Source organism: Amphiura filiformis, chromosome 5, assembly GCF_039555335.1.
Source record: "Amphiura filiformis chromosome 5, Afil_fr2py, whole genome shotgun sequence".
Lineage (NCBI taxonomy): Eukaryota > Metazoa > Echinodermata > Ophiuroidea > Amphilepidida > Amphiuridae > Amphiura > Amphiura filiformis.
Window position 1 is genome coordinate 20,974,202 of NC_092632.1, and position 15,203 is coordinate 20,989,404.

The following is a 15,203-nucleotide window of genomic DNA, read 5'->3' on the forward strand; positions in this document are numbered from 1 at the left end:
GGGATGAGACCGGAAACCCCATAGTGAGGACTTGAAACTCATGGAGTTATATATGTACTAATCATGCTAATAGCACCGCTCGGCAATAAAGCAAAACCATGCGTAACGTTGACCAATAGAGGGCATAGGCGTAGATCCTGGGGATGGGGGGATTTATCCCCCCCCCCCCAATATTTTGCCGGGGGGATGGTCCATACAATCATCCCCCCAATGTTGACGCCTGATAATGGGTTTCTGACCAAATTAACCTCATATTTGCACATTTTAGCCCCAAAAGTGCAAATTTTCGTGCGCTTCGCGCGCATTTAATCTACTTTTACACCATATTTCATCAGTTTAGCTTCAAAATAGCAAAAATTTTCGCGCACTTCGCGCGCATTTATATCATGAACTAATTTTGTCGCCAAAGGCTGCTGGATTGACTATACTTCAAGATTTTTTTCCAACTTCACCCCCCAATGTCAAAAAGAAATCTACGCCACTGATAGAGGGCGTCATTATAGTCATCCTAAACTGCTCTATATAGTCGTATGTAAACTTACTATATACGCCAATTTTAGTTAGGAGACCAGGTTACGCAGACGCAATCAAGGCTTATCATGAGTTGTCGATGTCATTGGCAAGTGGCATGAAAGTCTGACAAGGGCATTAATTTGTTTTCGTTTGTCGAGGCAAATTCTTTCTTTTGGATCAAGCTCTCGTGAGTTACCCAATATTACTTTATACTTTGATCAGCTCGTAATCGGCGGACCTTATGACATTTACTTTCTTTCATACCCAAAATATAGACCAGACAGGTCAACTAATAGCACTCTTAAGGGATGTGTAATGAGCGTTTCGACAGTATTTTTTGTGGGAAATGAGAGCACATCAGACATATCGAACTGCATTCTGAATACGAAGAAAGTGCTTCTGATATCAACTAATTTTCATTTTTTGAAATTCGCGATACAACACAAATTTTATGACAAATTATTAAAATTTGATATTTTCAAAATTTTTGATATATAACAGTCTTCGAAATAAACTTTTAAAATATTTAATATGTACTTAAAGCGTATGTAGCTGGGAGGGAAAGCCGGCAATCAATTGAAAATTTTGACCTTTCATATTGAAGATATACATTTTTTCCCCAAAAGACCTAATTTTTTTGGTGTTTTTTGGAAAAAAATCCATATCTTCAACACGAAAGGTCAAAATTGATCGTCGGCTTTTCATCCCAGCTACATACACTTTAAGTACATATCATTATATTTATAAAATTTACGTTACCATAAAATGTTTATTACATTGCAAATTTCAAAGGACATTCTTCGTATTCAGAATGCAATTCGATATCTCTGGTGTGCTCTCATTGCCCACAAAAAATACTGTCCAAATGTTCATACCCCATCCCTTAACGTGGGTCTACTTTTAATTTCAGAGTAGTGATATAAACCTAACATTTCCCGCCTATTACGAGCTGATCAAACCTTAGTTTATGCCATATATCCACCAGAGCAAGAAGAAATCCTGTTGAACAATTCATTGTTTTATTTTAGAAAGTAAAGTTTGATATTTATACATCGAAGGTTGAGAACCAAAAAGCCTTAACTGTTAATGCTTTCTGCTTCTAATTCTCAACCCTCGATATATCGACTGACAATGATGAACCATACACAACATATATGAAAAAGAAACAATATAATATCTAGTGAAGGGTGTGCTTTTTATTCAGGAAATTCATACAAGGTTCTTTAGGTACAGGAACTGAAATAAATGGTGATTTTTATTGGTCCTTCTCATACTTAAATAAAAATATCAGTCTACTACATTGTTTACGGAGCTTTTTAATTATTGCTAAACATCATACTGACAAATAATAAAAGCAACATTTGGAAGGTTATTTTTAGTTTGTTTACACATAGGGGAAATTAATTTCCTTTAGTGTCCTTTAAAGGATTTAAAAGCATACTTTAGGCCGTAATAAAAAACATCATGCTCATTCAATAATGTTCAAAACATATTATCGGTAACATGCAAGAAAGATGTAAGTGTATTTGTATTTCATCTTCAATTACGCCTTTCGTACCTTAAACTAAAACTTTGCAAATGACTACGCCCCTGAGGATTCCATTGAAATCATCAGAATTTCATGATTATATTTTATTGAAATAAACTGAAAAAGGCCTTACTATTCTGTAATTTACTCGCTTTTAATTAAGTTTAGTTTCATTTGAGCGTTTACATTCATCAATATTTGTTATTAACACACAATGCAGTGTCTCTCATAAGATCCAATGTAGCGTTAATCCAAATAACAAGTAATAACTATATGGAAGATAAAAATATATATATATTTTTCATAATTGATTTATGACCAAAAATAATGCAATATCATACATGTACTATGTCTTTCCTACGCATAACTGACTTATATCCTTTAGAAACTGAAATAAGCATTGTTCACAAAAGACAATTACATTAAATGCAAGGAAAAATAACGATGGACTGTGAATACCAGTGGCAAGACACGAGAGAATACAAAAATAACACTGCCAGTGGCATGTCTGATTTTCCATGCTTTTTTGCAATTCAAGTAAAATTATTATGACGATTGTAAGCTCTAATGTAGTTTTTCAGAAAAGGCATACAGCCATTTGCCGTACAAATCGAACAAGAGTATTATCAATACAATACAATATACATTCAACTATTAGCGTTAACTTTAAGTATTCTGTACCCGCAAGAGAGTAAAGACTTCAATTGAACTGGGCCAATATTCAAACACCGGATCGTTAATGTTCGATTTCAAACACTTTGTGAGTTTGCACAATCTTTTTGATGTGCCATCTTAAATTAAATTAAACGACTGAAATCGAAGAAAAATGACGACAGACGATAGACCACAAAACGTTTGCGCATGCCAGTCACGTGTTAGTTAACCCATTTTGTGTTTTAACGCTAACGTTTCAAAAACGTACATTATTTGTTATCTCATGTCAATAAGCATTTCACTTGTGCATTAGGTTTATTCTGTTCTGATTCCAAACGATTTGGTATTTAAACGCTATTGAAGCTAAATCCTCATCACGAACTAAAACTGAATTATTTAAACACAAATAATTATTCAATTCGTAGTTTTTTGGTCTAAATCAATTACTGTGATTTTGTAATTACTTATTTCAGCAATCTTACTGTGACACAATATATTTTTGTGAATGTCTTATTTATAACTTATTTACAATCACATTCACAATAATGTATCAGCTTATACGAACTGAATAGTGGCAACAACGGGGCTTACTCATCAAATGATAAACAATTTAACAATATTTAGGCCAACTGATAACAGTAAATAACCATCTATTACGTAATTGTACCAATTGACATCATATTGTTTCCCACTTGTAGCAGCGCGAAACCATAAATTTCGGCTAGTACTAGATCACTATACTAAAGAAGCAGCCAGCAGGTCTGTAACGGTATATTGGATACTGCTAGTAGCGTGAGAATAGCGTGTAGCAATAGCTGGTAATCAGCATTTGCCCGCTATATAGTAGTAGCGGATATGTACCTGTTACCAACGGATGGTTAACTGATATGTTGATATTTGCCAGTTGATTTTTTGTTGCTGGGGTTCAACTTCAACCATTGCATTACCACAAGGATCAAATATGCAGGTTTAACACTCTCTGTAAAATCAGCTCGCGTTGGTGTCTTTGTAGGTAGTATGCGCTGCAAAATGTTGCCACCAATAAGTGCATCAAAAATGAGGAATGAATATGCGTTGCCAGCTTTTCTAGCAGTGTATATAATATTCCATAGTTTAACATATTTAATTTGTGCAACTATGTTCTTTCGAGTTTCTTAAATCCTGTAAAATAATATTGATATTTAACTAACAGCAGGTTGAACTGAAACTGTCAATTAAACTAGCTGGTTTCAATGTTGTAATTTTGTAAGGGGTATCTACATCATTAAATGAAACTTCTAAGTTTGTATAACAAATAGTAATCTAAATGTCTGTCTAATGTCAAGCAGTCAGGTACTTCATTTTGTAAGGTATCTGAGGCAGTTGCTGTCGCCTTTAGAAGAACTACGACATCCTGTTAAACATGTGAGGAATTTGTAGCCTTTAATTTCTTTGTTACAGCTGACACAGTTCATGGTACACTTTTCAAATTTGGCGCGTTTAGCTCTTTCGGAAAAATCATATCCTGAGGCTCGTCTGGCCATGCTGAACAAATCTGCCATTTCGTCATTTAGTGCTGTGTCTTGATCTACTTGTTCGTCACCAAGTAAAGGTGGAATTGCTCCTACTATTGCGAGGATCAGTACTAATCCTGAAAGAACAAGTATCACCGATGTCTTATCCATTTTGTGTGTTTCTCTGAAAGAAAAAGATTGAAATATAGAAATCAAAGATTAAAATATAAAAATACGAAAAGAAATATTACAATAGTGCTTGCTGTGTATTGGTGTTTAGTGCATTGATGATTTAAACTATATACTTATCATTGATATGGATACTGGTATTCATATATTTAGTTTGATAGTGCTTTTTTTTCTTCAAAAGAATACAATAATGATGCAACGATTTATTAGTTTGTTTACCCAGATCAAAAGTTGTCAACAAAACAAAATTAAATCAATATTCTATTGTTATCATATTATAATCACTATTAATATTTTGTTTACAATATATTCTAGTGTTGACAGTTTTAAGCACGTATAATTAAATGCATCAAATTATCAATATTTAATGTTGCTTTAAAGATATTTACGTACCACAAGAGTAAACGATAACAACGACGGCACAGATGGAGGAGAGAAAGACTGACAAACAAAACTGGAAATACATAATTGTTACATGACATAGACATTAAATCGACAGTGTAATTGACACAGGTTGTCAATATCTATTAACGAGGTAAATAGTGCGCTTCTAATAAAAGATTATTTTAGCTCGAAGCAGGATTTATTATTGTGAATGTCGGGCTTGCCTGTCAATGAATAAACCGTGCGCCTCGAGGAAGGTTGAGTGCGCTAAAAGTTAAGCGGGTTCATCTTAAAAGGAGGTCGTTTTGGGGCGCTGACGCCATGACGCAATTGTTTGAAAAACTATGTCCAAAATATATAGACTGTAAAATAAAATGCATTAGTATTTTTTAATGATGATATATGATGTTTTATTATACTCTGCTACTCGCTTAATTACATAAATCGATTGCACGACATGGTTGATATGTTATTCGTTGTTCTAATGTTTTCGTGTAATAATAACCTACAATTGCAAAGGTGAGAGAAACTGACACTGTTTTGCCTTTCTTTATATTTATAATTATTGTCTCAGATTATTAGTTAAATCTTGCATTATCCAGAACGTTGTTTGTCTCCTGAAAGCATTAAATTGACCATTTTTGAAAACGTAGACATAAAACTGCTTTCTCATGAATTCCAACGTTTTGAATGTAAATTGAATAAAATATTCAGATATAAGTGGTTTGACACCTTCGACAACGTGATACTCGCGTTCCTTAATCATTTTTTCTTAGACGTTGTCATTCATGCTATAATTCATAATTAATAAAAGTACGTAATTGTTTGCATCCATGTAAATGATCAAAAATTGATCATTTTTGATACTTTATACATTCAAGGACGTTTATCAAGGTTATTTCAAATATCACCACTGAATATTTAGGACATTTATCATTATCATAAAGTGTTTTCAGATGCGAAAACCAAATGTGTTAAGGCGTGTCGGAAGGGAGCATGACTTGGCAAATATCGAGACAAATAGAGCTGATACACAATACCGTATCATTTTTCTTGCTTTCGTTTGGAAATATAAATGCGATTATTGGCTTTATTGACTCATTTCCTATATATTAATATTAAAACGTACACCGCATTGTTTTGGTAACATGGCTAAAACTGGAAAAATATGGCTGCTGTCATCCCTCTCGCCTTTAAGGATTACTATACATGTAAGAAGAACACAGGCACAGTCGTTTCCGATTGCCAGCACGTGTCTGGATCAATCGATATTTGTCTTGGTCAATAACACTTTGGTATGTGTTCATTCAAAGGTGTTCATTTAGCTCATAAGCATAAGAATAATGACTTTCTCTATTAATATTCTCTTACCGATTTTGGTTTTGCCTTTTTCGAAGACATACGACCAAAGTTTTGTTCAGTCACGTGGCACGAATAGTGCACCAACGTGAGCGATACGCGTAAAAGCGCTGTATAATACTGCGAATAGCGACCAGTTATAATTTGCGCCAACAAGCATGAATATAGTGAAATCGAAATACAACGAGTATAGAAAACATATATTATACTCAAATGCAATAAACCTTTGACGAGCGCGTATTGTAAGTATACATCGCGTATTTACTGCGTTGGACGCACTTGTCTCTGATTGGCTGCTGAGGCGATCTGCTGTTGCCGAGTGGAAATTTATGAATGAACTGTGCGCGTTGTTAGCGCCGATTTTGCAACATCACGGTAGTCGCGCTCTTCAAAGGTTTGCTGCATTTGACTATAGTGGTACGAGATGACCGTTTTAAGCGCACTCACATTGAATCCAAACTTTTCATGACTATGTCTAAACAATTCCACTTTTGTAAAGTGTCTTTTATTTGTTCAAAACAGAAAATTGCATTTAGTAATTTTTTCAAAACAGATTGGTTTTCACAAAATAAATCACCTTTGATTAATTAAGGACACATAACTTGAAATCAAAACAATGCAATTTTCTTTCTCGTAGCCTCTCTTCAAACAAAATGCTGTCGTTGTTTTTAAATCGCCATTGAATGTCTGAAACTTCGCGCCATTTTCAATCGGTGACATTTGGGAGGTTGTTGTTAGAAATAACAACCATATAATAGAACATATTGAAATAAAAAACGTGGTATCGAGGATAAAATTACGTAAAATAAACTGAAAGGGTGGGAGAGAATACCATAAGATGTGATAGACGGTAGACCAGATAAACAATAATATATGATAAAGTCAATCAATACATCGTGGTTTTACTCGCTGTTCTTATAGTCCATTGTGTTTTTCTTAATTTCATTTTTCTATTTGCGTAGCAATATAAATCAAATTTCGATGTTTGGGCAAAAAGACAAAGATACAATCCATACGTAATCTTTTGTTTAAGGCGAGTGGGGTAGCATGAGCCATATTTAGCCACGTATTTATTTATTTCTTAAAACTAACATGAGTCAAGGAAGCCAATGATGTCATCTAGGTTTTGCGCTTCTTGTGTTAAGACCAATAACATATCAAACGCCTTCAGAGAAAAGTCATGCACATGGAGCAAAATTACATCCCTTTATTTATGTCTATTTTTGAGTTTAAACAGTATTGAGTCATACTCAGATCCGATTCCCCTTAAGTCAGAACGTCATAAAAATAATTCCCGAATGTTATTGTTATGGTTACGATGTTATCATATCTGTGCGATCACTGAAAATACCATAATGATGAAAATTGGTAGCTTCTGAATGGTCATCGCAAATCATGGATCTTATCTCCATTTTTCAGGATGTAATTACAATCGTATATTACACTATGCCATCAGATAAATCTATTCAAACAGTGATATCCGCCCAACGTATGTACACTGTTTTCAAATGTTTTGTTTAGAAGTACACACCGTACAGTTGATTCACTTTTAAATGCTGAATTTCATCCTGTTTTAGTTAAAATTGTGTGGACACAAAATTAAACAGACGTGACAAGACAACTATTCGTTGAATAATAAAGCTTACGTAAATGTACACACTTTTCTTCTAAATTTTGGATTGTGTGTCAAAACAACTACGTTCATTACTTCAGGCATGTGGTAATTATTGTGTCATCTACGTACAGTGTTAATCATTCTCATGATGGAAAGGCATATTGTTGTAATTTGACAGGGTTCTTAACTAAACTCAAATAAGTAATATTTTCGTAATCACCTGTCATTTTTTGATAATGAAATAAAAAAAAACCCACATTTGTACTTGTGAATGAGGGCTGACATTTTACACCTTGGCTTAAGCAAAAACACAAACCAACTTCTAATAAACAAAAGACACGAGTTTCTTTCCTGCAAGTAACCCAATAATGCAAAATGTGGCTTTTAATTTAGTATTTTGATTTTTAAGGTAAGGATTTATTTAAGGTACACATAAAGTTCAATTATTAACTAAATACATAAAACGATTGATTTTTATTGATTGTGTATGTGTGTTATTAATATTTTTGAAATAATTTCTGGTTTTTTTGTTTGTTTTTGTTTGTTTTGTTTTTTTGTGGAAGGAGAATATCAATATTTACTGGATTTAAAAAACAATACAATACAAATGCTCCACACAACGAAATGCTGGTAACATTAGTAAACTTGTTGCTGTTGTTTCTTTTATCTTTTTAGACGGAATTATGAAAAGACTGCATTGCATCGTACGGGCAGAGAAGATGTAATATGGAGACCAGTAATCAAGGCCTTGTGAGGGACTTTGTGATCAGAGGTGGCATCAACCCCGTCAATGACCCTACATACCTTTCAGTGAATGTAGAATATTTGATGTAACATATCTACGTTATTTAATTTATTCCCATTCTATTTCCAGTAATGTTTAAGTTCTAACGAATGTTTGATGACCTAAAATCGATTATATATTATCGATTTTATGTCATCAAGAACTTAAACATTGCTGGAAATAGAATTGATTATCCCTGGAACTACGCAGGGGCCCTACGGTTTTTATCCGTCATAAAAAAAACGCGCGCGTTTACGCCCAAACGACCTAAGCTAATCGCAGATCCACCCGTTGCGCTTATTTTGTTGATTTTTTTTACTCTAGCATTGTATGACGTTTATTACTGAATATTAGAGGGTAGGGTTGCAACTCCCCCACACTTCGTAGTCCATGTTACAAATATGGCTCAGTAGTTAAAATAGCGTATATATTTTACATCAAATACTCTACGTCGGAGTCTGTAGCGACATTCACGGTTAGTCAATGAATTGGTGCATACAAGTTAGGAGTAGAGTTAAGAGTTAGGATAATGATTTGAAATGGGATGATGCGATAAGCAGCAGAATTAGGATCAAGAGTGTGATTGGCTTTTATTGTGTGTGTGTATGTGTGGTGGGGTGACGGTCCACACCAACTTTTCTTGATTGGATTGGGTTCATGGATTCTTTGGGGCTTATGTATTTCTTAGACCATTGCGCCATTTTTCAATGCCTTTATTCAGTACGGCAGACAAGGCAGAGATCAATATACTCAGGGAAGGAAACAGGAGGACACCAGAGGACCCCAGATTCATGTAATGGCATCTGGGAACGGTCGAGTCTCGAATCCGGGCCTTTGGTTTTAGAACACGAGGACAGAACTGCTATGCTAACCCGCCCACCTAAAACCTAGGGACATGTGACAAATATCGTAGATGCTTCCAAGAATCGATACAAATGTCCTCTATGGCGCATAGCATTATGGTTTATTCGCGACCGTTCTGCGCAAGGTATTATGGGGAGGCTTTGATACGTCCTCTGCTTCAAAATTAGTTTTTCGTACGTGGACGTGGTATGTAAACACGTGATATCACGCCATGCCGTTTGTAACCAATAGGCATTATATACACGGTGAGATGTTGAATTACATTTAATAATAAAATTGAATGTGAATCAGTGTAGTTTTTGAATCAACTGAATTGCAAGTCCGTCATTTCTCGCTATTGTTGTGGTTTGGCATATACTTAGGGTGAATCTTACTCAACGGTTCGTTGCACTTGGACCTAAACGTGACGCAGTCCAGGCCTTAAGCAAAATATTTTCATAACTTACACATTTCACAGATTAAACAACACACAATAAATAATAAATCATTAGCCCTTTGTACATTTAAATAATTCATATTGTTTAACATTCAAATTCTTTATACATTATTTACAGATAACACAAAAATGACCCATTTGAAGATGTGTCTCCCAACAAATTTTAGTACTTTGTGAATAATCTCGAAACTATTTGAATAGGGAGGCCATCTAATTTGCTTAAATTATCATTCAATCCTTAGTATCCTTACATAAGATATCATTTACTAAAACACACTTACAAACTTATTTTTCTTATCTTTCTTATAACTACCGCATACCTACTCACATTATTAATTTAGAAACAAAAAGTGCTTTTAGCTGTTCATTTTTGTAGCAAGTATGAAAAGAAGCCAATTAAGTTGAACGAATTTTAAAATAAAGAAATATTAAGGATTTTTTTATTTAAAATATATTTTTTAAACATGTTGAATAAAGGAATTGTTGCTTGTAATTTAGTCTTATTTCTATTTTTTACAGAGATGGTCTTGATGTCAAGACCTCTCCTCGAAAATTCATTGTAAAAATGTATTTGATAGCCTCTTAGCTATTATTAGTAGTTAGTCAAGCTAAAAATTATTTATTGAGCATCTTTTAAAAGAGTTTATGATTTTAAGTTTAAAACAAAACTCAGCAGCAAGAACCACTCACAATTTGATTTTCTGAAAAAGCAATGCGCTCTTTGTAAAAAATTATTAAAATAGTAAATTTAGAAAGTTTGGTATCGAACAAAAAGTGTGCCAAAAAGTTCAATTGTCTGATTTGATATCGCTGTGTACACAGTGCAATCATCTAAGTAGTAGCGCTGACAACTAAGCCCTTGGACTCACGATTGGCTTCCTAAGTCTATTTACCCAGTTATTTATGACATATTTAGACTGAAGATAAGAAAATGCAAGCTAATTTGACAGACATAAAATCAGTTTCCAACAATTAGCTGACGATTTACTGCATGCGACATAAAGAGGTTTTCGGAAAAAATCAACTACATGTCTAACACACAAAATTACATGTTTCTGAGCGGTTCACCTTTGATTAGAAAATACATTATTAGAAAAAACCTTTGAGTATTATCTATTTTATTTTCTTGGTAAAAATAACTGATTTCTTTAACTGGAGGTTCCAGGATTTGATTTCGAGTTAATTGACCATTTCAAAGTTCGATCGAGAGGTAAGTAACAGGTCACTCGCGTCGACTGCATGTAGTGTTTATCAATTAGATGCGTCTGACTCAAGGTCATTGCCAGGACTGGTCAATACAACAGTCAACAGCAATGTGCAGAACGTGTTTCCAGTATTTCAATTAACTGGTCAGCGACTTGTTCCGATGGACAATCGTCTGTCGGTCATTGTAATCGATACATCAGTTTAGTCACTGATTACATAACTTGCAACAAATAACTTTCTTGCGATGGTGGTTTTCGAGCTGGTCATAGAAAATTCCTTTTATTCTTGTGCAGGTTGGTTTTTTTTGCTCTCTTTTGATTTAAATGATAGAAGAAAAGGCTAGTAATGGAATATTCTAGATAAATAAACTTCAAAGCTCAATTTGAAGACAAATTCACAATTTATACAATTCTTCATTGGTCATTTTACATAATCTATTGCTCATTATGTACACATAGAACATTTAATTTTTAACAATATACTCTACTTTGGCCTTTAAGGATACCTTTTGAAATCAATAAGTGAAATTAACTTCTTGTAGTACGTGGTTTATTTAATTTAGATTTTCATTATTTCTTTGACGTAGTGTAAAACTTGTAGCTGAAAAGGAGAAATTTGTGCCTTGACTGTTGAAAGAGTAATTATCTATTCAGAGTCACCATCGATTATCAGTTGGCAAGGATATAGATTGCACTACCTTGGAACTTGAGATTGGCAACCAACTATGACTTGGCTAACAGATCGTAAACGTCATCCAAAGGATTAATCGATGTTACCAATAATGAATATCCGTGGCTGGTTGACTGGTTGATGAAAGCTGGTGGGCTGGCGTTGCAACTCCAAAGCACATTAGATACCGAAATATTAAAATGTATGAATTTATTCTCACCATTTGACGCTTGATACAAAATGGTAGCTTCGATGATAAGTACTGTAAGAACTATGCAATAATTCAAATGTTTATTGCCATCATCAATTGGTAATTGACTGTGCTGCACAAAATGTTCAAAATATAACGTTTACATTCACTCCAAAAATGAAATAAAAACACAGGTTTAGTATTTTGTCACACAATGTAATTTAGGTAGTGTCTGAAACATAACACTGCCAAAACTAAGAACACATCTAACTAAACGTTTAAACACTAGTCCTCATTTTGTTAGGTATCTAAGGCATGAATTATCATTCATTCTTCCGAGTCGACATCCGCCTAAACAGTGGTCAAATTGGTAGCCCTTGATCTCCATATTACAGCTGACACACTTCAATGTGCAGATTTTAAGTTGCATGTGCTTAGCTCGTTGTTGCCGTTCAAAATCTTCACTGCCAGGTAATTCTAATGGTGATGTCCTTCTTGCCAGATTGAAATAATGTGCTCTATCGTCATTATATACACCTTCGTCTGTCTCGGCGGCGTTATTTTCGGCGGCAAGCAAAGGAATAGCAGATACCAGACTAAGAAGCATCACCAACCCCGAAAGAACTAATATCACTACCGTTGGTTTATCCATTTTCCTGTTGATAGATAAAACAAGAGTACAAAATCCTGGATTATTTTAGTAGGTAAATGTTGAAAAGGTGCTACATTCCTTAAATTAACATATTAAAACAGATTTGTAGTTGAATCTCCTACTTAAATTAAACTAAAAACACAGAATCCCGACTAGTTTCATGTTAAATCCTTCCTTTTTATGTAATCATCAGGTCTTCTGTTGGTCTAAAGCATTAACCACCACCAAATCTAACTTCACAGAATGATCTGGCCAAATTACCTGGGGTGTTCTTCAAGGATACATCTGCTGTCCGTTGTTATTCCTTCTTTTAGTAAACGATACAGCCTGCACCACAAGCTCATCCTAATACAAAACCGTCCAGCTAGCTAGCAACCTTTTTCTTGACCACCATCCTGTATATTACACTCAGACACATGTATTCCAATATACGACGATGCAGAAAAAGGGGAAACTGAAAAACATTTCTCAACTAGAAATGTCAAGACATTTTTTGCCAGTCAAGCCGACATGCCCTTGAGACCAGCGCTAACAATCTACGGGTTTGCTAAAAAACTTACGATGACTGACAGTTTAGACAACAAAGGTAGAACCATGGATAGGACAGTGGACAGAGGCAGTTTAAAGCGAAGGGGCCACAAACTATGTATAACAGAGATTTAATGGGACATCACCCCAGAAAAAAGCACATGCTCATTCCATTAATACCTTTGGTACATTCTCAACTAAAGGAATAGTTTGCCAACACAGATTTCTTGACAAAGAACGAGGCAAGGATTGTCATGCAAAGTTCCAACTTAGACATCACCCTGGAAACATTAACGATACAAACACACGTACCACAGACAATGTGGTCTTCCACGATGGTTTTTACCACAAACAAGAAAAGCAGAATTTAACAAACAGATATCATGTAAAGTCAGCAAGGAACAGGTAGAATACATTACGTGGGTTAGATTAAGTTTATTAATATGATCACAAAGTATATTAAACATTATTTGATTGACACAAACAAAGTAAAATGTGTCAAAATCTTACGATAAACATGCAATACAAAGCTAAGGCGTCTATATTGAAAACCTTCGTGATTTATGACATCAGAATACAAGAAAATGATAAACTGAGATGTAAAAAAAATTATGACACTGTTATTTTTGTTCATTCATTCACGAGTATGATTTATTATTCGTTTCTTTTATGTTACTCGTTTAATATAAATATATATATATATATATATATATATATATATATATTGCAATATGACTTTACATTTAGGAGAGTAAAAAACCTCACTTGATATATTTTAATATTGTTTCACATTATGAGCACAGAGATTGGTATTGAACACGTGGCTAACGCTGAGTTATTCTTAAAATAAAAAACGCTAAACTTCAATTGAGCCTTCGATGAAGCGATAGAAAGGCCATATCGAAATTGATTGTTAGTGAAATATCCTTGGGTGGAACGATATTTCCAATAGAAAATTGCTGGTGCGCATTTAGCTGCATGAAATAAAGACTGAACTTTTTCTTTTCTGAAGAAGCACTTACCGGTATTGTCTTAAGGGTACGCGTGTGTTGGATATCTGGGCCTCCAATTAGTCTGACTATTTGGGCAATTGTAATCATTGGAAGGCAGTTTCAATTACCGCCCATTACTAACCAGTATATGTTTTATCTTATACGTCTTTGTCGGTTGTAGAAATATTTCAACCCGCTCTACATTTTTTGATTTGTAGTAGTGGATGCTTAAATGCCTGACAAGTCGTGATTACGGACATGAAATGCCTATAAATCACTTCCAACTGGGGGCTTGGTTTTTACCAAAGTTACACAAAATGATATTCCTGATGGGCAGTTCTGTACGTAGAACATGTAGAAAGAAAAAAAGGTGTTGTTTTTTTGTTTTCAAATGAATTAGGACAAAAACCTGAAAAAACTACTTCAGTGTAAATATTGCTCCATGCCATTAACATTTTTAAGGTTTTATTTCACTTGGAATTTCAAGATTTTTTCCTTATTGAAATTGCACACATATTATAATTGCGTTTTCTTCTTCACTTACTCAAACAAAAAGTAAATTCCAGCAACGAGTTATTCCATTTAAAACAAAATAAAAAGAACTTTGGGAGTGGGCATATCTTGGTTTGCAAATAAGCTCGTCAATTATCCATGTTTTGATCATTTGTGTAGCGTAAATGGGTCGTTACCGCCTGCAGTTATCTGTAAGGTTTAATATTAACTGACCGGTATTAAATGCGCAGACTTGAATGTCAACTAGTCTAAACCTCATGAGAGAAATTTATTACGAATATTTACAAATATTTCATCGTCAATGATGTTTCAAACATTCAGAATAAAAAGTGAGGTAGAGATAAAATTGTCAACACATAGCAAATATAAATCGAAGTAAATACTGTGATAGAAGATGCAAAAGCTGATCAATATTTAGGGAAAATACACCCAACTATTCACCCAACTATTCACCGCAGAAGTAATTTAATAATTATTATTATAGAAACTAAACACATGACATCACCAGGCAGCCATTCAATGATGCCAAAGCCTTTATGAGTTACGTAATTAAAACACTCAGTCAGATGTATTTCACACCTGCCAAACACACCACACCCAAGTTCGAAATCTGGACGTTGAATGTACACTCTCA

General features: G+C 34.3%; 1 long non-coding RNA gene across 1 annotated transcript in view; it reads right to left on the bottom strand.

Annotated features, from left to right (window-relative positions):
* Nucleotides 1–1,689: 1,689 nt before the first annotated feature.
* Nucleotides 1,690–15,203, bottom strand: part of LOC140152790 (uncharacterized) — a 63,233-nt gene continuing 49,719 nt past the window's right edge. Inside the window, exon 2 of the long non-coding RNA XR_011859049.1 lies at nucleotides 1,690–4,372. This is a non-coding gene — a long non-coding RNA (uncharacterized lncRNA). The remainder of the gene's footprint in view (nucleotides 4,373–15,203) is intronic.